The sequence below is a fragment of the Nicotiana attenuata genome, unplaced genomic scaffold, assembly GCF_001879085.1.
Source record: "Nicotiana attenuata strain UT unplaced genomic scaffold, NIATTr2, whole genome shotgun sequence".
In the NCBI taxonomy this organism is placed as follows: domain Eukaryota; kingdom Viridiplantae; phylum Streptophyta; class Magnoliopsida; order Solanales; family Solanaceae; genus Nicotiana; species Nicotiana attenuata.
Genome location: NW_017671487.1, coordinates 61,641 through 86,411, shown reverse-complemented (window position 1 = coordinate 86,411; position 24,771 = coordinate 61,641). Strand labels below are relative to the sequence as shown.

General features: G+C 40.2%; 1 pseudogene; it reads left to right on the top strand.

The window, feature by feature from the left end:
• Positions 1 to 8,540: 8,540 nt before the first annotated feature.
• Positions 8,541 to 24,771, top strand: part of LOC109208591 — a 32,668-nt pseudogene continuing 16,437 nt past the window's right edge.

Here is a 24,771-nt window from a genome sequence, read left to right as displayed (position 1 = left end):
GGGCTGGGGTAGGAGCACAGACTTCCCCTACTCACACCCCAGAGCAGGTGGCTCCCCAGTTTCAGACTCCTGCAGCCTCGCCAATTGGGGTAGTTCACACTACAAGAAACTGAACTTATTGTGGCAACATATAAAGTTATAGTTTTAGCGGCGACTTTAAATATCGCTACAAAATGACAATATTTAGTTGTGTCTTTTTTAGGTCGCCTCTGATATCTGCAACTAAAGGCTGAAATATTTCATTCCCGCGAAAGAAAAATTTTGGCTCCACGGATTTTGTGGCGACTTTGATAAAGTCGCCGCTAAATACTTTTGGAGCGACTGGGTCGCCTCTATTTCTTTGTTATTTTAATTTTAAAAGAAAAAAAAAAGAGTCGCATAACAATTAAAACGACGGAAGGTCTTAAAAGAACAAAATTCTTGCTTTCCCCTTCATTTCTCAATTTTATTGTTCCTCTCGCTAGAAACCCTCTTTCTTCTAAAACTCACTACTTTCCCCTATTCTGCTCAAAATCCCTAAAATCACAAAATGTGAATCTCATATAGATGCTCCATTTCTCAACTACAAAGGAAGAACTATGTTGGCTGATCCGTTTCTCTGCTTCCAGTTACTGACCCAAAAGCTCAAATCATGTATGTGTTCAAATCCCTAAATACTTTTATTTTTCTTTTGAGTTATACGAAAGCATGTTGGGTTTTCTTAGGATTTTCAAATACAGCAAGTATTAAGGGAAAATTTTATATTTGGGGTTCTTTATAATGATTCTAGAAGGCAAAATTTTTAACATGCAGCTAGCAATAATTATTATTTTAATATTTTTACATTTGTATTCTCATATTTCATCTCAAATTTCTTTGACCCATTTGAATATTTACAGGAATTCGTGCAGATTGTGTCATCTAAGTGTTGTTATTTGCTGATTCTAAGTTTTGACTGAACTCTCAACTATATATTTTTCTGGGTTAGTGAAAGTTTCTTCTTGAAAGACCCTTTGGTGTTGTTATTGTGATTGCATTTTTGGTATTTCATTCTTTTCATGTTCTTATATGGTTATGTGGATTTCCAATTTTTTTTGACAATATTTATCTGGGTTTTGTTCGAACCTTCAATCTGAGGTCAGTTTTATTTTTCTATGTTTCTCTTTATTTTTGTTCGAACCTCAATCTGACAATATTTCATTCTTTTTATGTTCTTATATGCTTTCTTAAAATTAGTGAATGAGTCTTTTTGCCATATGATTTGATATTTAAACAGAAGGTAGAGTTAAAATATTGGAAGAAGATTTGTGGCAATATATGCTCTTCAGGAAATTAAATACTTTGCTGAATAAGGGAACATGGTAAGAAATGAGTTGCTGTATGTGTATCCTAGTCGTAATAGCTACTTTTATTCAAGCTTTTATCATAAGCGATCATTCTTATTTAAAGAAGTTCTTTCCGAGGGGTCATTTGTGCCAAATTCTTTCTATGAAGCAAAGAAAGTTCTTTGTGACCTAGGCTTGGGGTACACCAAAATAGATGCATGTCGGAATGATTGTATTTTGTGATGCCTGAAGCTTTAATTTCATAATAGAATCAGTGGTGAAGTAAAATCAATGCGTTACTCCAATATTTTCAGAGAATTTATGAATTCTCTGCTTTATCAATTAATTTTTTCTCTAGTTTGATCAGTCCCTTCCTTTTTATTTGATGTTGCCGGAAATGAAAGGAACTGGACGAGGTAAAAGTGGGAGAGGCAGGACACGCTATAGTGGTGGCAATATTCAAGGACCTAGCAATTCTGTAGCGGCGTCTCAGCCACGCATACATCCAATAGGGATTACTGAGGCATCTCTAGAGACAGGACAATCATGTAACCCGAGTCAAAGACCCATACAGACAGGACGGATATTTGGTAATCCTCTCCAAAGGCCTTCTGTAGAAACAAAATCATCATGGAATGTAGCAGACAGCATACATTACTCTCCGAAAGTTGAAAATGTGCAAGTTAGTTTTTTGGTTTTTTGGGTTTCATGAAAATTCTCTTTACTGGTTGTGCCTAAATACTAAAACTACTAGTGATGGTATATGTTTTTTTTTACTTTGCAGTTTCTTGCAAGAGGAAGAGGGAAATATAAATCTAAAAGTATATATATAAAAACTAAGTGTGGTGGAAAAATTAAAATTAGGATTCCAGATGACATTGATAGAGCAGTAGGTTTTGGGGCTAGAGATATTGTTAATTACTGTGGTTTGATCATGAGGGGCACTATATCGTTCCGGAATGGGATTGGCAAAAGATTGTTTTGAAACATGGAGAAGCAATGTGGTTGAAGGTCAAGGTAATAAATTAATTTTACAATTGTATTGACTTTAGATGGCAAGATCTATTTATGTGGTTAGTATATAAAATATAAATTACTTTTGTTTTCAGGATAAATCTGAAGTTTCCAACGGGCTGCGAGAGCATAGAATGCAAGCCTTTGTTATCAGCGCTATGCAAAGGCTTTTTAGAGCATGGAAAGCTCGACTCAGCATTCGCACTCTAATTATAGTACTATTGACTTAGTACAGCTGTAAGTGAGAGGAACAAAAAAAATAGGGAAAAGCAAATCACTAAGCATGCTTGTGGTACAAGGTCTTTTGCAGAAGTAGAGGAATCTACGGTGAAAATACATTTATTTTCCTATGATCACATATGCTTCTTTGTTATTTATATATTTTCTTATATATGTTTTCTCTGAAACAATATTACAGAGAAATCCTATTTCTGGAGAAATAAACACACCAGATAAAGTTTGGGAGGTCCAACATACACATAAAAATACAACAGGAGAACGAGTGTCGTTGGATCCACATTCAGAATAAATTCATGTAATTCTCTAAAATAATAGACTTATTATCTTTTTGTATTCTGTAAGTTACTTTTAATATGTTGTATTATGTTTGGTGTAAATGATTGTGCATAATTGCAGGGTCAACTCCAAGAACTTGTCACTCAGCAACAATCTGAAGAGATCGAGCATCCCATGACTAGAGATGAAATTTTATCCTCAGTTCTTGGTGAGAGAACATGCTATGTTCGTGGAAAAGGGTATGGAAAGATGCCTCCCAAAAAGAGTCACATGCAGCAGGCAAACATAGAGGCTAGCGTCTCATCTGCTATGGAGGTTATGCGTCAAGAGATGCAAGCCGCTATGGATCGGAAGTTGCAAGAAGAACGTGAACAAATGGCTGCCGAGTTGCGAAGGAATATGGAAGATGATTTGAAAAAGAAAATTGGAAGAGGAGCATGAACACGCGAATATAGAAGATGATTAATCTAGAAGAGGACAAGAGGATGCATGTGACGACCCGACCCGTTGTCTCATGAGAACCACTCTGTTTCCCCCATTTCCTGCTTCGTTATGCTTTATTATCAGTGTCTTGTATGAACGAGTTGAATTGGGTTGATTTTTGGAAGGAAATGAGACACTTAGTCTCTTTAAGGAAGGCTTGTTTTGGAAAAGTCAATCGGATGTTGTCCTATGAGTTAGATGTCTTGGATGTGGATTCCAACGATTCGGTTAGCTTTGGGGGATGATTTGTGACTTAGGAGTGTGATCGGAAGTGATTTTGGAGGTCCGATGTAGAATTAGGCTTGAATTGGCGAAGTTAGTATTTTGGCGAATTCCGGTTGATAGGTGAGATTTTGATCCGAGGGTCGGAATGGAATTCCGAGAGTTGCTGTAGCTTCGTTAGGTGATTTGGGATGTGTGTGCAAAATTTCAGGTTATTCGGAGGTGATTTGGTTGGGTTTTTTATCAAATGCGTGTTTCGGAAGTTTTAGAAGAACTTAGGCTTGAATCCGATGTAAATTTGGTGTTTTGATGTTAGTTTTGGTGTTTTGAGAGTGCAACTAAGTTTGAATGATCATATGTGACGTGTTAGTATGTTCGTATGCGGTCCCGAGGAGCTTGGGTGAGTTTCGGATAGGTTTGGGCTGCGTTGTGCTCGTTTTTCTTATGCTTCGACGTCGTTTCTTCAAGCATAAATGATATCATATTGAACAAATGAGCTCCGATTACTGTTTTGAATGAAGCATTAGATCCGTATCGTAATTACAGACCCGTAGCAAAAAGAATCGTCGAATTTGGACATCGTATGAGGATTTTATGGCCATTTTACCAAGGTTGCCCAGATTTTCAGGTTAATGACGAAATTGCCCCTGACGGCGTATTAAAAACCTGCACTATTTGCAAATCTTAAAACCTACATATCTCCTTCATTATAAGGTCAAATTGAGTGATTCAAAAGCCTAAATTCATTAGAATTTCACAAGGAATCCATTGGGAGCAGTAAAACGCGTGAACAGTATACCTATAATGAGCAGGTCGAGTTTTCTTCCAATTTTTGAACGGGAAGAAGCTTCTGAGGCGATTTTTAAGAGAGGAAATCAGTGGGTATCACAGAGGTAAGTGATTGGATTATTAAAACTCGTTTATGGGTGATTATAGACCATAATCCCAGCCTTTAATTCATGAAAAACAGTAGAAAAATAGGATTTTGGGGCCTGAGATTATGAGACCTTTAGGGGTCGATTTGAGGAGTCAAACGGACTCCGATTTTGGTGTTCTTTATATGTACGGAATCGGTAGAAGATGAAGAACACTTTTCTGTAAAAATTTCTGAGTTTCGAGAAGTGGGCCCGGGGCTCGGGTTTTGTCAATTTCGGGATTATTGACATTTTTCGATTATTTTCGATTGGGTATTGATGCTATAGCATAATGTGACGTATTCGTTGTGGTTTTGGTCAGATTCGACACGCGAGGAGGTCGATTTGAGAGGCAAGGGCATAGCGAGCTAGGATTTTGGCCGGCTTGAGGTTAGTAATAGATGTAACTGCTGTGTTGAGGGTTTGAAACCCCGAATTTGCACATTGTAGTGCTATGTTGAGGTGACTTGCACGCCGGATAACGAGCGTAGGGTAGAGCACCGTCGGGGATCGTGACTTGGTCCGTCCCGCTTAATAAAATTACTATCTAATTGATTGAAGCTTAGTGAGATCCTTATAAAAATGGATTAATTGTCATAATTTGGCCTCGTGCCAACTGATTGAATCCTTCAGGGATTGTTTTTACTGGTTTCTTACCATATTTTCAGACAATTGAACTCAGTCCTAGTATTTAGTACTGTTTTGCAAACTCAGCCACTTTTTCTCAAAACTTAGAACTTAAATAATATTTCTAATGAAGTTTGGGCTGAATATTTCTATATTATTGTGCCCGAGGGGCTTATATGATTCTGGACTGAGTATGGGATCGGGCTGCGCACCGCAGCAGTATTATATTGATATTGATATGAGGCTTAGGGCCTAATGGATGCCACGAGATGGCTTGATATTGCGCTTGGGCCGTAAGGGGGCCCTCCCGGAGTCTCCAAACCCCAGTGAGCGCCGTCGACGATAAATAAATAGAGCGGGTTGCACGCCGAAGCGGGTACTAGAGAGCACCGTACTATTTGTTATGTCTTAATTGATTGTCATTCATTTACTTATCTGTTGCAACATCATTGTTTTCATTGGTTTATTGAGTTGACATTATCTAGATTAAACTGTTGTAATTATAGCTTACATTGTGCCTATCCGGGATTTCTTACTCTCAACCCTTATTTATAATTGGTTGAATATTACCTTTAGCACTACCTTAGTGTTACATTACCTTTCTCTAAGAACCGTACATCTCGTGCCTCTTTTAGCACTACCTTAGTGTTACATTATTGAACTTTTACTTTTTTTTAATGCTTATATGTTTTCTTCTCTTTTAGAACTTTTGAATAGGAAGACGTTAAGATCACTAGCCCTTTTAGATACTTTTGTTTTCTTGCGAGTCATGAAAATTGTATGAACTGTCATTTAGATTCTATTCTCTTGGATTCTCTTTTTCTTTTCCCCCCCTTTTAGATTCCTCGGAAAGGTTAGTCAAATTTGAAAGTCCGCGAGGAGGCTTTCCTAAAATTTGTTGCATCTTCTTTAGTTATAATTAGTATTATTATTTTGTTCTCAGTTGCCTTTTATTTCTATTTGATTTGTTATGTAAGTTGTTCCCCTTGCATACATTGGCCTAATCCTGATAGGGATGTGTATTGAAATAGTAGAACTAGTCAAAATAGTAGTAGACTTGCCTATTTGGATAAAATGGGTAGATTTTATCAAGTCACCTGCTATAGTTCACCTTACTGACATGGTTTCTTATTTCCTATAAATCCTAGTTTTAAACTGCTATCTCATATAGAAGGTGCTCCTACATTAAGTCTTTGAATTGGTTGAACAAGTTCCAAATGCCATCCAGTTTGCTTCAATCGTAGTTAATTAGTGAAGATTTCTAATGCAACTGGATGTTAGCTTAATCTTATGGAACCACCTAGTGTTTTGGTTGCTTCTTGTGGCTATAATTGTATATGAAGAACCTCCCGTGAAATGAATGTTTTTAGGGCATATATGTCAGTCCATTTGGTCACAGTTTTTCCTTGAATCTTTAAAGGTATGTATCATAAACTATAACTCTTGTTTCTTAAGATTTTATTCCTTGCTTTGTCAAGATCCTTTCCTATGCCACATGAAACATATGCTGCAGTATACTCTCATTCTCTAGGACTGCATGTATATCATTTCCCACTCAAAGCTTGTACTTTATTTGTCTATGCATATTTTAGATATAATAAATTTTATTATGTTCCTTCCATTGCTTTCTGCTTTCTTCTAGCAAGGACATGGTACTTCTTAACCAGTAGTGCTTATCAAGGATGTCCTACACCAAGGAGCAATTACAAGGCACTTAATATTTTGTCTTTTTTTTGGGTCACATGTCGTATATGCATACAATGTCAATGCACAATGAAGTGTCATGTAGTATATATGTAATTTCTATTTAAGTAATCGACCAAGGATGTCGTCCACCAAGGAGCAATGTCAGTGCACAATGAAGTGCCGTGTAGCATATATGTAATTGCTATTTTAGTGATTGAAATATTTATAATATTCGGTTTGAGAAATTGTTTTGATGTTTGTTACATATTATTGAATACTTTTAATATTGTTTGAAAATCATATGAGTATCCCTATATTAAATTTTAGATTAACATGTTGCTACTGAAAATGTATATAATTATGGTCAATATAGTTGTTGAGAAAATAGGTATTAGTGGCGACAAAATTTGTTCACACTGTTGGTTTCTTTGTTTTGTAACGACTGAGGTCGCAACAAAAAGACATTAAATTTTCGTGGATTTACCACTTTTTGTGGCACCAAAAAGTTGCCACTAAACATATATTGTTTTGTAGTGATGGTAGTCGCAGCTAAAGCTCACATACAGTGGCGACCCAATTAAAATTTATTCTTGTGAAATTATTTGTTGTAGCGTATTTGTATACTTTTTGTGGCGACGAGATCGCTACAAATGGGGTAGTTTTTGTGGCGACTAGTAAATATCGCCGCAAATAACATTTAGTTACGGTTGTACCTGCAGCAATACGAAAGTCGTCACTAATAAGTTTTAGCAGCGACGTTCATAGATTTTGCAGCGACTTAGGTCGCCACAAGAAGGTTGAATTCTTGTAGTGTCAGCCGGTTGTTGCGGCACAACCCGCTGATATGCCTGCTTTATCTTCTGAGGCTATGTTGAGGTTGGATAAGTTCACCAAGCTCTTTCTTGTTCATTTTAGTAGTGCACCCTATGAGAACCCACATGATTTTCTGGATCGTTGCCACGAGGTGTTGTGGAACATGGGTATGGTCGACACCGATGGGATCGATTTTGCAGCTTTTCAGGTGATTGGTTTCGCCCGACGATGGTTGAGAGATTATATATTGACTAGACCAGCTGGGTCGCCTGCACTTACTTGGGATCAGTTCTTATAGCAATTTATAGAGAAGTTCATCCCCGTCACCCTGAAAGAGGAGTATCGCAGGCAGCTTGAGCGACTTCAGCAGGGTGGTATGACTGTCACCTAGTACGAGACTCGATCTGTGGACTTACCCCACCATACCATTATCTTGCTTCCTAGAGAGAAGGAGCGAGTGAGGAGATTTATTGATGGACTCACATACACTCTCAGGCTTCAGATGGCCAAGGAGACAGTGAGTGATATTTCCTTCCAGACGGCCGTTGAGATTGCTAGACGTATCGAGTTGGTTCGTGTTCAGGAGAGAGGGTCGGTGTCAGATAAAAGGACCCATCATTCTGGTAGTTTCAGTGGTGCCTCATCTAGAGGTAGGGGTGATTTTGGTAGAGTCCATCCTCCCAGACTATTTCATTTAGCGCTTCAGGCATCTCACAGTGTTTTAGAGAGCTGTAGTCCTTACATGCCTCATTTTGGACAGCCAGCCTATAGTGCACCACCAGCTCCTATCAACATACCTCCAATACAGAGCTTTCAGAGTGGTTATCCATGTCCTCAGGTCCAGTTCCAAGGTCAGCAGTCACGGCAGCCAAGATCTTGTTATACTTGTGGTGATCGGAGGCACATTACTAGATTTTCCCCCCGGTCACAAGGCAACATGCAGTAGCAGGGTTATCGTGCCATGATTACGGCACCGGTTGCTCCACCGCCTGCTCAGCTAGCTAGAGGCAGGAGTCAGGCAACCAGAGGTGGAGGTCAAACCATTAGAGATGGAGGTCAGGCCGTTAGAGGTGGAGGCCAGCCAGCTCGAGGCCGTCCCAAAGATGTAGTTGAGAGTGGTGTGGCCCAGCTCCTATGCTATGATTTTCCCATCTAGGCCTGAGGCCGAGTCATCTGATACCATTATCACATGTATTGTTCCAGTTTGCCATATAGATGCTTCAGTTTTATTTGATCTGGGATCTACTTATTCCTACGTGTCATCCTATTTTGCTTCTTATCTGGTTGTGCCTCGTGATTCTTTGAGTGCTCCCGTGTATGTGTCCATGCCTGTGGGAGACTCTATTGTTGTAGATTGTGTCTACCGTTTGTGTGTGGTTACTATTGGGAGTCTTGAGACTAGTGTAGACCTCATACTTCTTGATATGTTAGATGTTGATGTCATCTTGGATATGGATTAGTTGTCACCTTATCATGCTATATTGAACTTTCACGCCAAGATGGTGACCTTAGCCAAGCCACGTTTTCCTCGACCAGAGTGGAGGGGGACTCCTAGCCACTCTACCAGCAGAGTTATTTCTTATGTGAAAAGCTCGATGTATGGTCGAGAAGGGGTGTTTAGCCTATTTGGCCTATGTCTGTGATTCTATTGTGGAGGTTCCATCCATGGATTCAGTACCAGGTTTTTGTGAGTTTCCAAAGGTGTTTCATGTAGACCTACCGAAGATGCCACCCGACGGGGATATTGATTTGGCTCCAGGCACTCAGCCCATTTCTATTCCTCCATACCGTATGGCCCCGCCAGAGTTGAAGGAGTAGTTGCAAGATTTGCTTGATAAAGGCTTCACTAGACCTAGTGTCTCGCCTTGGGGTGCGCTCGTGTTGTTCGTGAAGAAGAAGGATGGGTCGATGCGGATGTGTATGGACTATCGACAGTTGAACAAAGTCACTATCAAGAACAAGTATCTACTATCGAGGATTGATGACTTATTTGATCAGCTTCAGGGTGCCAAAGTATTTTCAAAAATTGATTGAGGTTTGGCTACCATCAGTTGAGTATTAGGACATATGATGTCCCTAAGACGGCCTTTCAGAGTCGATATGGGCATTATGAGTTCCTAGTGATGTCATTTGGGTTGACAAATGCCCCAACAACATTCATGGACTTGATGAACCGGGTGTCCAAGCCCTACTTGGATTCTTTTGTGATTGTATTCATTGATGATATCTTGATCTACTCCCGCAATTGAGAGGAGCATGAGCAGTATCTTCGGATTGTACTCCAAACTCTGAGAGATAGACGGTTATATGCCAAAAATTCAAAGTGTGAGTTTTGGTTAAACTCGGTCGCCTTTTTGGGACATGTTGTAGTTGTACAAGGCATAAAGATGGAACCTAAGAAGATTGAGGCAGTTCAGAACTGGCCTAGACCTACTTGAGCTACAGAGATCCAGAGTTTCCTAGGTTTGGCGGGTTATTATCGCTTGTTTGTGGAGGGGTATTCATCTATAGCAGCCCTGTTCACTAGATTGACCCAGAATTGTGCCCCGTTCAGATGGTTGGACGAGTGTGAGTTGAGCTTTCAGAAGCTCAAAACTGATTTGACTACGACGCCAGTGTTGGTGTTGCCTATCGGTTTGGGATCTTACACGGTGTATTGTAATGCATCTCGTATTGGGATCGGTGCAGTATTGATGTAGGATGGCAGGGTGATTGCATACGCATCGCGACAATTGAAGGTTCATGAGAAGAATTACCATTTTCATGACTTAGAGTTGGCAGCCATTGTTCATGCGCTGAAGATTTGGAGGCACTATCTTTACGGCGTGTCGTACGAGGTATTCACAGAGCATCAGAGTCTGCAGTATTTATTCAACCAAAAGGATCTCAATTTGAGGCACAAGAGGTGGTTGGAGTTGTTGAAAGATTATGATGTCACCATTTTGTATCACCCCAGGAAGGCCAATGTGGTGGCCAATGCCTTGAGTAGAAAGGCAGTGAGTATGGGTAGCCTTGCATATATTCCAGTTGAGTGAGAGGCCGCTTGCTGCAGATGTTCAATCTTTGGCCAACCAGTTCGTGAGGTTAGATGTTTCATAGTTGAGTCGTGTTCTAGCTTGCACAATAGCTCGGTCTTCCTTGTATGAGCGCATCAGAGAGCGGCAGTATGATGATCCTCATTTGCTTGTCCTTAAAGACATAGTGCGGCACGGTGGTACCAAGCAGGTTACTATTAGAGATGATGGGGTTTTGAGGATGTAGGGCCATATTTGTGTGCCCAATGTAGATGGCTTCGTGAGTTGATCCTTGAAGAGGCCCACAGTTCCTAGTATTCTATTTATCCGGGTGCTGCCAAGATGTATCAGGAATTACGGCAGCATTATTGTGGAGGAGGATGAAGAACGATATAGTTGTATATGTAGCTCGGTATCTGAATTGTCACCAAGTAAAGTACGAGCATCAGAGACCTTGTGGATTGCTTCAGAAGTTAGAGATTCCTGAGTGGAAGTGGGAGCGTATCACTATGGATTTTGTTGTTGGACTCCCACAGACTCAGAGGAAGTTCGACGCGGTATGGGTCATTGTGGACAGGTTGACCATGTCGGCACATTTCATTCCAGTGGCAGTTACCTATTCTTCAGAGTGATTGGCTGAGATCTTCATCGGCGAGATCGTCCGCCTTCACGGTGTGCCCGTCTCTATCATTTTTGATCGAGGTACACAGTTCATCTCGCACTTCTGGAGGGTCGTACAACGTGAGTTGGGCACGTAGGTTGAGTTGAGTACACCATTTTATCCCCATACGGACAGACAGTTCGAGCGCACTATTAAGATATTAGGGGATATGCTTCGCGCTTGTGTTATAGACTTGGGTGGTTCTTGGGATCAGTTTTTTCCCCTTGCGGAGTTTGCCTACAACAATAACTACCAGTTGAGCATTCAGATGGCTACCTATGAGGCATTATACGGGAGGCAGTGCCTTTCTCCAGTTGGATGGTTCGAGCCGGGGAGGCTCGGTTGTTGGGTAAATATTTGGTACATGATGCCTTGGATAAGGTCAAGATTATTCAGGATCGACTTTGCACCACCCAGTCTAGGCAGAAGAGTTATGCCGATCGTAGAGTTCCTGATGCTGCATTCATGGTCGGAGAGAGGGTGTTGCTCCAGGTTTCACCCATGAAGGGTGTGATTAGGTTCGGAAAGAAGGGCAAGTTGAGCCCTAGGTATATCAGACCCTTTGAGATTCTTGAGAGAGTGGGTGAGGTGGCCTACAAGCTCGCATTGCCACCTAGTTTATCAGTAGTCCATCCAATGTTTCATGTTTCCATGCTCCGGAAGTATCACGGTAATCCGTCCCATGTGTTAGATTTCAGCTCATTCTAATTGGACAAGGATTTGACTTATGAGAAGGAGCCGGTGGCTATTCTATCCCGGCAGGTCCGGCAATTGAGGTCTAAGAGTTATCCTTCAGTTCGAGTGTAGTGAAGAGGTCAGGGGATCGAGACAACCACTTGGGAGTTCGAGTCGAACATGCAGAGTATATATCCACACCTTTTCACCAGTCCAGGTACTTTTCTATGTTCGTTCGAGGACGAACGTTTGTTTTAGAGGTGGAGAATATGATGACCCGATAGGTTATTTATAGTTCTAACGTTAAATTTTGTGTTTCAAAACCTCGATTAGCTCCGTTTAACCTTCCTCGATTTGTATGCACAGTCCGTGTCTTTTTCTGGAAGGTTTTTATGTGAAAATTTGATAAAAATATGAAATCATGCCTTAAAACTCATTTTGATTGACTTTGGTCAACAGTTTGAGCAAACAGACCTCGATCAATGTTTTGAAGGTTCCGATGGGTCCGTATCGTGATTTAGAACATGGGCGTAAGTCCGGAATTAAATTCGGAAGTCCCTAGCTCGAGTTATCGCAATTTATTGAAAACTAGAGGTTTAAAGGTTTAAAGAATTAACAAGTTTGACCGAAGTTTGACTTTGTTGCTAACAGGTATGGATTTTGTTTCTGGAACCTTGTATAGGTTTATTACTGTATTTATGACTTGTCTACAAATTTTGGTGCAAAACGAAATTGATTTGACATGATTCGGACGTCCGGTTGAAATATTGGAAGTTCTTAAGTTTCATTGAAAATTTCATTCGTTTTGGTGTCCGCTTCGTAGTTTTAGGTGTTATTTTGGTGTTTTGTTCGCGCGAGCGAGTTCGTATGATATTTTTGGACTTGTGTGCATGTTTTGTTTAAAGCCCTGAGAGCTCGGGTGAGTTTCGGACAGGCTTCGCAGTGGTTTTAGACTTAGAAGCATAGCTGGTGAAATCTGTTTCTGTTGCAGGCCTGAGACCTTGCAATTACAAGGTCTAGTTTCGCATTTGCGATGTTGCAGTGCCTCTGTCAGGTTCCCATTTTCTAACAATTACTTTGCAATTTCAAAGTGGGGTTGGGTCAACAGAGTTTACATTTCCGATCAAAATAGTCGCAATTGCGAGAAGTCCAAGTTCGCATTTACGAACAAACCATCGCAATTGCGATGTCAGCAGAAGTGTAAAATCTTTGCATTTGCGAAGGACTTTTCATATTTGCAGGGTTTGTTTGCACCTGGACATAAGAAGGGAAAAACGGGATTTTATCTCATTCTTTCAAATTCTCAACCCTAAATACCTTAGAGGCTATTTTTCCAAGAGCTTTTCTTCCTCAGTTCATTGGTAACTGACCTTAATCTACTTCATTTCATTTACCCATTATATTTCATAAGTTTTCATTGTTAAACCTAGGATTTTCATGGTGAAAAATCGGGGACTTGAGTAGAATTAAGAATTTTTGTAAAATTAGAATTCAGACCTCGATTGAGGTCGGATTTCGAAACAAATTACATAACCGGGGTGAGGGGTGAATGGATGATTGGGTTTTGGTCCGAACCTTGGGTTTTGACCAAGTGGGCCCGAGGGTTGACTTTTGTCGACTTTTTCAATAATGATCTAAATTTAACTTCATTCATTCTTGGGTAGTTTTTAAGGCTTATTTTGAATCGTTTGGTTGATAATTTGCTAGATATAGTTAGTTTGGAAGCTTGTTCGAAAGGCAAGGCCGTAGTTGAACTTTAAATTGTTTGCCGAGCGAGGTAAGTGTCGTGGTTGACTTGAGGGATTATGACTTGTTTGCCTATTTGCTATGTGTTTAGTATGTGGGTACAACGTATATGTAAGGTGACGAGTACTTATGCGTTGTTGTTGGGTTAAAGCATGTCGCAGAACTTGTTTCTTTGTGATTTATTGCCTCTTAGTTTATGACATCCATGCTTAGATTAGATTATTGTTCCTTCCGTATTTACGGATTAATTGTGATGGTTGAGTATTTTGGAAGTTGAGGTCTGGTATCTTGGAATCATTATTGACGTAAAGTACATCCTCTGCATCATTTATCTCCTGGCTTTTTATATTCATTACTACGTGGTAAGGGAGAGTGTTAAAGCACGAAGGGTGATACCGTGCCATTTTATTATATCATTTATTGACTAATACATAGTGAGGAAGAGAGATAAAGCACGAAGGGTGACGATGTGCCATCTATATCAATTATTCATTGTTACATGGGTAAATCGAGAGTAAGAGCACGAAGGGTGATGCCGTGCCATTTCATTCTACTTATGTCATCATTACATGGTAAGGTTGAGAGTAAAAGCACGAAGGGTGATGTCGTGCCATCTTTATTCCATATGTTTATCCGTCTTTATTGGTTGATAATTTATTTGACTGCCTTGTGTTGTCATTCCTGTTGTAGTTATCGTATCTTGTCCGCCTTTTGCATGTCCCCTCCCAATTGTACATATCAAATTTCTATTTGTTGTTGTTTGGTACATATATCTATGTTTGTACAGGTGTAATTACGTGAGTGTCCTGTTATAGCCTCGTCACTACCTCGTCGAGGTTAGGCTCGACACTTACGGAGTACATTGGGTCAGTTGTACTCATACTACACTCTCCACTTCATATGCAGATTTTGGTACTGATCCCAGCTGTACGGGAGGCGCACTAGCTCGGATTATCATATTCGGAGACTTGAGGTAGATCTGCTGACGTCCGCAGACCTTGAAGTTCCCGTCCTCTTTCCTCTTTTATTGTTAATTTCATTCAAAATAGTTGTATTTATTTCAGACTCTATTTGTAGTATTCTAGTAGCTCGTGCACTTGTGACACCGGATTCGGGTTGTATTAGAAGTTTCAGTTGTTATGTTTTCCGCTCTTTACTTCAGAATCTATTTCAGTTATCCCGGTTCTTTATTATTATTTAATTTGAACTGTTAAAATGGATAAATCATTCTAGCATTGGCTTGCCTAGCAAGTGAAATGTTAGGCGCCATCACGGTTCCAAGGGTGGGATTTTTGGGTCGTGACACTAAAGGTAGCAGTGGCAAACATCGAAGTAGGTGTTTGGACATAAAAATTGTAATTTTTGAAAAAAATAGCATGTAAATTTTAGTTGAAAAATAGTATTTGAAATTTGAAATTATGTTTGAACATGTATTTTACTTAAAAAAATATTGCAGTTTTGTGATTCGGGAATAAAAAAAATTCTAAAATTTTTGAAAAAATGACCAATTTTTTGTTGTTTGAAAAACTCATTTTTAGTTTATCTTAAAAATCTATAAAATTTCATGGACAAAAGAATTTCGGAAAAAAGGAAATCTTTTTTATGGACGAACAGGTCCTAAATTCTTTTTTTTTTGGTTGCTAAATTCTCAAGCTTAGATGATCTCATGTAAGGATAGCATCAGACAGTCACCCCAATGTTGCTTCCTCTCTGCAACTACCTTCCCCTAAACCCTCCAAAAACACTCCTTTACCCCTCCCATTCCTTTCCCTTTTTCTCCACCACACACCTTCTTTCCCAGTTCGTCCATTCCCGTTTTCGCCACTTCCCCTAATAATACTTCACCTTTACCTGAATCCGCCATTCAAAGAATCGCCCACAAACTCCGCAGCCTCGATTATATCGTCGAAAACCCCAATAACCAAGAAACAACCCCAGAAAATCCCAATTCTTCCTCACGTTGCCAAATTTTTGTTTCTTTGCTTAATCAATTACCCAAGTTCCATATGGGCTACACGCTTAACGCTAGCTGGAGCACGTCGGAAAACCCGATCCCACAGCTCAGTTTAGGAAACAGTATACAGAAATTTCATGAACTGAAGGAAAAAATTTTAAAGGAGAAGAAGAAAGAAAGGTTGAAGAATAAATAGGATAAGGACAAAAAGAAAGAGATAGCGCCTAGTTTAGCTGAGCTGACTTTTCCAGCTGAAGAGTTGAGGATGCTTGGGATTGGGCTAAGGAAAAAATTGAAGATAGATAAAGCTGGGATTACTCAGGGGATTGTGAACGGTGTTCATGAGTTATTAGAGGTTAACAATTACTCCCCAATTCTCATTTATCATGGGTTCGACTTCAGGATCATTCGATTTACTGGATTGGAAAGCAATTATTTATACATATTTAGTGAATTTTCTAATACATGTGCAAGCTCCCAGCCAAAGCTACTGGGCTCAGATGAACCCATAACTTACACTCTACATCCGCCCCTAGTTAGAAATGCAATTAAACAGCGAAAGAAAGGAAATGAGTTAAATGTGCATGAAAGTACATAAATATTGGAAGAATGTTCTCCATAACTATTTCCTCAAGATGTATTCTCCATTTTGAATTTTTGATGTTAACCGGAATTGGGGAAAATTACACCATTTTAACGATTATATCGAACGTCGATATTAAAGCCTTAACTTTATGCTGGTGGTTGATTGATCATTGTATACTTATGGTCATTACACTGTTTTAAACTGTTCGCTATCAACAACAACACAACTCAGTAAAATCCCACAAGTGGGGTCTGGGGATGATAGAGTGTACGCAGACCTCATCCCAACCCTAAGGGGTAGAGATGTTATTTCCGATGGACCCTCACCTAAAAGGAGACAAAAAAGACAATATATCAGTACCATCAACTGAAACCATAGAACTAATAACAGCATCATAAGTACCAGAAAATAGATGAAAAGCAATAACAATAACACGTAAGGCTCGGTATTATGAAAAGTGGAAGAATAGTATGGACACAACAATAACCACTAGCAGTCTAGGACACAACCCTATCAGACTAGCCTTCACCCGGAACGAAGTAGAAAAGTGCTCTACTACCTCTTAACCTACAACCCTAATGCTCGACCTCCACACTTTCCTATCAAGGGCCATGTCTTGCCTTATCACCTCTCTCCAACACTTCTTGGGCCGCCCTTTACCTCTTCTTGTACTCGCCAAAACCAACCGCTCACATCTCCTAAATGGGGTATCCGGGCTTCTTCTCCGCATGTTCCCGAACCATCTAATCCTTGCTTCCTGTATCTTGTCATCCATCGGAGCCACACCCACCTTCTCCCGAATATCTTCATTCCTAATCTTGTCCATCCTAGTGTGCCCGCACATCCACCTCAACATCCTCATTTCTGCTACTTTTATCTTCTCGATATGTGAGTTCTTAACCGCCCAACACTCTGCCCCATACAACATGGCTGGTCTAACCACCGCTTTGTAGAAATTACCTTTGAGCATCAATGTCAGTTTCTTGTCACATAGGACTCCAGATGCTAACCTCCATTTCATCCACCCTACCCCTATACGGTGTGCAACATCCTCGTCGATCTCCCCATCCTCCTGGATAACCGACCCAAGGTACTTGAAAATACTTCTCTTGGGGATGACTTGTTATTCAAGCCTCACGTCCATGCCCACCTTCCCTCGACTCGGTGCTGAACTTGCACTCTGTGTATTCTGTCTTAATCCTACTCAACTTGAAACCCATAGACTTAAGGGCCTGTCTCCAAACCTCCAGCCTCTCATTAATTCCGCCTCGCGTCTCATCAATCAGAACTATGTCATCAGCGAATAACAAACACCATGGCACCTCCTCTTGAATATGGTGTTTCAGTGCGTCCATCACTAGGGAAAACAAAAATAGGCTGAGCGCAGATCCTTGATGCAACCCCATAACAATCGGAAAAAGCTCCGAGTCGCCTCCCACTGTCCTAACCCTAGTCTTAGTTCCATCATAGATGTCCTTAATATCCCTAATGTAAATAACCGACAAACCTTTCGCCTCCAGGCATCTCCAAAGAACCTCCCTAGGTACCTTGTCTACGTTTTCTCCAGGTCAATAAACACCATGTGCTGATCCATCTTCCTATCCTTGTACTGTTCCACCAACCTCCTAATAAGGTGGATAACTTTCTTAGTTGAATGATCCGGCATGAACCCGAACTGGTTGTCAAATATAAACACAGTCCTCCTCACCCTCGCTTCCAACACCCTCTCCCAAACATTCATGGTATGACTTAGTAACTTGATACCCCTATAGTTGTTACAACTTTGGATATCGCCTTTTATTCATGTACAACGGTACCACCATATTCCACCTTCACTCATCCGCATTCCTCTTCGTCCTGAAAAATAACATTGAACAACCCAATCAGTCACTCCAAGCCTGCTCTACCCACACTCCTCCAAAATTCTGCCAAAATTTCATCTGGTCTGGTCGCTCTACGCCTACTCATCTTACACATAGCCCCCCACGACCTCCTCAACCCTAATGTGTCTACAGTACCTAAAGTCTTGGTGACTCTCGGAGTGCCCAATTCACGTAGCACAATATCCCTGTCACCATCTTCATATAGAAGTTTATAAAAGTAAGTCTGCCATCTCCTCTTAATCCGTGCCTCTCCCACCAATACTCTACCTTCCTCATCTATGGTGTACCTCACTTGGTCCAGATCCTGAGCCTTCCTCTCTCTAGCCTTGGCCAGCCGGAATAACTTTTTATCCCCGCCTTTGTTCCCCAGTTCCTCGTACAGATGACCAAATACAGCAGTCTTAGCCTCAGTGACTGCCAACTTCGCCTCCCTCCTAGCTACCTTATACCTCTCTCTGTTCACTCTCCTGTCCTCCTCGTCTGTGCTCCTGGCTAACCATAGGTACGCCGCCTTCTTCTCTTCCACTTTATCTTGGACCACTTCATTCCACCACCAGTATCCTTTGTGCCTGTCAGGGTAACCCTTCGAGACCCCTAACACCTCTTTCGCCACCTCCCTTATACAATTCGTCGTCATCATCCACATAGCGCTCGCGTCCCCACTAATACTCCGGGCTCCTAAAGTCAATAACCTCCCTTCCAATTCCTGAGCTTTATCATTAGTCAGGGCTCCCCACCTGATCCTCGGTTATCCTCGTGCCGACCTCTTCTTCATCATTATCATGATACTGACGTCCATCACCAAGAAGCTATGCTGCATCGCGAGGATCTACCCCGGGATAATCTCTCAGTCCTTACACAACCCCCTATCACACCTTTTGAGGAGGATGTAATCAATCTGAGTCCTCGCCACCGTACTTTGGAAAGTAACCAAATGCTCCTCCCTTTTCGAAAAACTAGAGTTCGCAATCACCAGCTCAAATGCCTCAGCAAATCCAACAGCAAGGTACCTCCTCCGTTCCTAACCCCAAAGCCGAAGCCGCCATGCACCTCGCCATAGCCATCAGCAGTCTACCCAATATGACCATTGAAATCCCCTCCTATAAACTCATCCTACCTTTCCAGAAGCGCCTTTTAACCTCCTCATCCAAGCCTGCCTGCGGCCCGTAAATGCTAACTACATTTAGGGTGCACTCCCTAATCACTAGCTTAATAGAACACTGTTCGCTATCAGTAATTCAAACTATACATGTCTCTGATATGTTATCTATGGCATGAGTTTACTTATCAAGAATTAAAATAGTTTGTTGTTTAACTGTATTACCTTTCATAGGTTGAGTTCATAACTTGTAAAGGTCTTTAAATATGCACTATACCACTGTTATAATTTTAATCTTCTTTGGCTTATTTTAATATTCTTAGAGGAAAACTGGAGGTTTGGTTATCTGGAGATCTGGAAGTAATATAAATCTGTATAGAGGAGTTGATTGCAAGTATCTTTATTTCTCTGAGAGTAACAGTGTGCAAGGTGCTAGTCCTGACTTGTCCATGGGTACGGAAGAGAATATGACTAATTCATCTGATATAGATGCCATAAAATCTAATGCTTTGGACAGAAAGTCTCTTACATGCATAATCCAGGGTGCAGGTTCTCCAGACAGAGTCCGATTTCAATTGCTTGGAGAGGTAGAACTTACTGAAGAAGCTGACGAGCTGCTCGAAGGACTTGGCCCTCGCTTTACTAATTGGTGGGGTTGTGAGCCATTGCCTATCGATGCAGATCTTCTCCCAGCTGTAGTGTTGGACTCATGGATTATATGGCTTCTGGGCCCAAAAGGAAAAACTTATAGTGATTACAGTGTAGCCTTTATTTATTTTTCCTTGTGTTTGTGTAATTGGGCTCCTTGTAATTACTGAACTAGCCCACTTTACATTACCTATATTTGACTTGTATTTGGGCCGATATATAAGCAGAAGGGGCACCCGAATGAGCCCATCGAGATTATTTTTCTCAAATCAAATCTAGAAAGTTCCATCTCTTCTCTCTTCTCTCTCATGAACCCTAACACTAATTTCTCAAGTCTAGATCGATTTTCTCATGTTTTCATGGTATCAGAGCATGATTCCGGTCGATCTCATCTCCCTCTATCTTTCGATGTTACCCTCATCGAATTTTGTTGAGGATTTCAGTCTCATAGAGGTATTGGTTTCGTCTTCTACATACTAGTTTTGACAGATTTTTGGTTGATTCTAACTTCTCTTGGAGTTTTCTGAGTTGTATTTGCTGCTTGAGTGACTGTAGAAGATTATCTACAAATTCTCATAATTGTCGTCAAACTCAAGAATTCTAGAGTTTCACGACTTCATCTTATTTCATCATTGTTGGTGCGTTGCTGAGAAGTGTTGTTTTGAAGGCCGTACTTCCGGTCGCGAAGAAATCGGTAACTCTGTGTATCTGTTTCCTTCTGCATAATATTCATCAGATAATTGTTCACTGTTGAATGTTATAGTAAAATGGGATCTACTGATGATAATGTGTCTGGCACACGTGAGTTTATTCCCAAGCCCTCCAGTCCTCTATTTGTTCAGTCATTAGATGTTCCCGGTGTTTCTCTTGTACCAGTTCCTTTTTCTAGGACAAACTTTGGGGGTTGGAAAAGAAGTATTATTGTTTCTCTCTATGCTAGGAACAAAATTGCGTTTTTCGATGGTGTCGACGCCCCCTTTTTCTTCCAAAACGGAGTTCGGAATCGAGTATACGACATTCAGGAGGACAACTCTATTCCCTTGCGAGAATTGGATTTTTTAGTTTGAAGAGTCGCCATCTAATGATTATAGTGCATTAGGACACTTTAAGGAAGAATTTGTGATGAAGAACCAGAGTTTGGGTAAGGGCTAGAAATTATCTCGAGGGGAAGGTGTTAGGCACCCCTCAAGATCCACTAGTATGGTTCCCGGCCATGCTACAATTGTGACTTTGAATGCAAACAAACAAGTAAACAAGCAAGCATTGCAAATACGAGAAAACTATTACAAATAAGGAGCACAAAAGGTAAAAAAAAGTGCTGAATTTTAGGGAAGGAGTAGTTTAGTTAAAAGTGCAAATAGGAAGAAGTCAAGTACTTAGTGCGAACAATCTTAAAATTATGTGAAAAACAGAAGCCGAAAGTGCAACAGCTTTTTAAGATTCAGAAAATTGTTAAACTAATAAAGAGGGAGGGGGGTCCTAGGTTTATATATTACATGGATCATTTGCACAGCACTGGTACTCAATTGTACGCATAGTATTATCGTGTAATCATCATCTCCATGTCTACCCTTTCCCACCCCGTCAAGGTATTGGAGCGCGGAATGGTATCGTTTGCCTATCGCATGCTATTACCCGTCCCAAGCTATCAGTCCCGGGGCATTAGGACTTCTAATCCTAAAAGGGGGAGAAAGGGTTGGGGGCCTTTATGGAGTTTAAAGGACAAAAATTCTAATCGACATTCAAAAGCAAGTAACAAGTAAGGGGAATGAACAGACAAACAGGTAAGGCTCACATAAACCCCGTAAATCAGATAACATATAGTTTAACATGCCTTTACACATACTGGTTTAGTCTTTAAAATTAAAAATTAAGCAGCGAGCGGACTGGTTCGATACATACGTTTAGACAGGAAGCCCACATTAGGCAACTTGGATCCAATTGTCAGAACTTAAGGTATTTTAAGCGAGTGATTTAGAAAGTACTGGTTCTAGAAAAGTAGTCTAATGTCGGAAAGTACAGACTGCAGTCAGTTTAGAAATAAGTTTTAAGAGAATCATGAGTATAAACCATAAAAGGAGTTCCAGAGTCCGAAATAATTAAGGAAAGAGTAAACTGCAGAACTGTTTCGAAGACAATTTCAGGAAGACCAAAACTTAGTTGGAAAATGTTTAGGCAGAATTTTAGAAAGAAACCATTTCAGAAGAGGTCCTGATTTGAAGAACTCAAATGTATACTGATTCAAAAGAGTTTTTGTCAAAAGATTGAGGCTGAAAACATTAAGACATTAGAGACCAGTTAACAGATTGTTATTGCTTAAGAAGAATCGGACGAACTTGATGCAGAATCCTATCATATCTATATCTGATTTAAAAAGTCTGTTAAGAACTGGTAAGAAGATGCATATGCATTCCCTATAGGCATGATTTCTATATGCACTGATTACATGAACGTTAAGGTCCTATAGGCAGGATTTCTAGATGACTTATATCATAATTAAACGTTAAACCCTATAGGCATGGTATCTAGGTGACTTGAATCAGAAACATCGAACCATCTTATCTACAGTATTTCTAGTGAAAAAATTAAAGTCCTAAAGTCATGATATCTACCCTTTATTGATGCAAGAAAGTAAAACCCCTCCCACACCCTTTTACTAGATTCCCCGAGTCCTATTCAAGTTATTACAACCCAATGAATCAACTGAAATAATAGAAATACATCAAAAACTAACAGCTAGATCCTAGCAGCCTAATTCAATCTTAATGCCCAATAATATGTATTTAACCAACTCCGGGGTCCAGATCTCCAAAGCCTTCTCATTATCCAGGGTGTTTCAGAGTTTCAAAGAACCTCAGGGATTCCAGGCATTGCTTACACCCAGGATGCCATTATGAACAGGATGGTGCAGTGTGGAATAGCCAGCCCTCAGGCATCCAAGTTCAGAGGGAGCTCAGGGGTCCCAAAGCATGGCTTGCAAGAGAGGGGCAGAACTTACAGCTAGGAGTAAGTGCAAAGTGAAAGGGAATTAAGGGGCCATGACAAGTGGTGGTCATACCTAGCCATAAGGTAGGCTGGCACACCCCTGACCACTTGCTAGATGAACAAGTTTGGAGCAGACCTTTTGATGGTCAGACAAAGGTCTGGATAGTAATTAGGACACTATCAGGCCTAAGTCAAGGCTCAAGCACATAATGGGGAGAATAGGAAGTGGGAATTGATTGAGTTGAGGAGTTCAATGAACCCAGTTCAGGATCATAGACAGCAATATTGGGGTGCTGCTATGCCCTGAACAATAAACTCACATACAAAGGGGTAAAAGGGGTAAGGGAATTCATAAAGCATCATATTCACAACAAACAAACAACTGCACAAATTATTTAAATGCTGGACTGTAAGAGAAGGGGAAACACGTTATAATATGCTAGAAAACATGTGGACAGAATTAAACACATTGTTCTTGGGGCATATAAACTAATTGAAACATACCGGTATAGAAGCAAAGAATGCAGAAGAAAGCGAGCAAAGTCCACAGCAGTGTGAGTATCAGAAAGAGAGAGTGAAAGGGAATTGTGAACTCAGATGGTATTCTGTGTTCGTGTGTAAAAGTGTAGAAGGGTAGCCTCTTTTATAGTGTAGAGAAGCAAGTAAGAAAGGTAAGAAAACCTTTTAAGAATCAGTCACAAATATTCTACCTTCAGTCAAGGGATTTTAATTTCAAACGGGAGAATGTAAATAAGGAAAGGAAATTTGAGTAAAATCTGTCACAGTAGAATAAGAAGGGAGAATACATAAGGTTTATTTAAGGAAAGCATTCAACATTACTCGATCTGTAAAGAGAAAGGAAAGGGAATCAATCAGACAACTAGCAAAATCAAAGTAAACAGGTTTGATTCGAATGAACCCAGTCAGGAATAGGTAGAGGAGGGGTCAAACAAAGAAAATTAGTAGCAATCAGTCGAGACCCCATCAAAGGAGTCCAAAATCAATCAAGTAGTTGTCAAAACCTTTTGAAAGAGGAGTTTCTCATATATAAAGCAAACAAATCAAACTGAAAGTCTAACATTGCAAGGTTTAGGATCATAAAACAAAAGAACACGAGTTCAGTCATAGATTCATAGTGCGTCTGAAGGTCCAGGTTCCCAAAGTGAAACCCTAATCCAGCTTATCAAAGAAACCCCCAAAATTCTAGGGTTTCAAATCGAATCAAACACAGAAACGAGAAGGCAAGTGAACAGACTCAAGGAGTCTCATGAGAAACAAACAGACCATGATAGCAGGTTTGAAACAATCAGATAAAGAAAATCGATTTGAGAGCATAAAAGGACACGTTTTGGAAACTCGGAAGTTAGACAAGTCCAGAATAGACGAAACATGCTTAACAAGAACACAAACAGAGTTCAGAAAAGCAAAAGTCAAGAAACTCAGTAGTAAACACACATGGTAGAAGAGTGAGGAAAATTTAACATAGATTAATCATGTGAGCACACATATGAAAGAAAAGAAGGACAATACATGCGTAATAGAGAAGGAAAACATACGAGCATAATACAGACAAACATCTAAAAGAAATGAACAGCAAGAATCAAAAGACTTTCAGAAACCCTAATTTGAAATCAAACGATTTTTGAAAAGGAAATTTGGGGAAAACACTCAAAACGTCAAGAAGAACATAGACATAGNAAAATCAGTGGCAATCAATCAAGACCCTATCAAAGGGATCCAAAATCAATCAAGCAATTACCAAAAACCTTGGAAGAGGAGCTTCTTGCATATAAAGCAAACAATTCATACAGAAGAGTTAAACATTGAAGTGTTTAGAATTGTAAACAAAAGAATACGAGTTCAACCAGAGACTCATAGTGAGTCTGAAGGTACAGGGTCCCCAAAGTGGAACCCTAATTCAATTTACCAAGAAAAACCCCC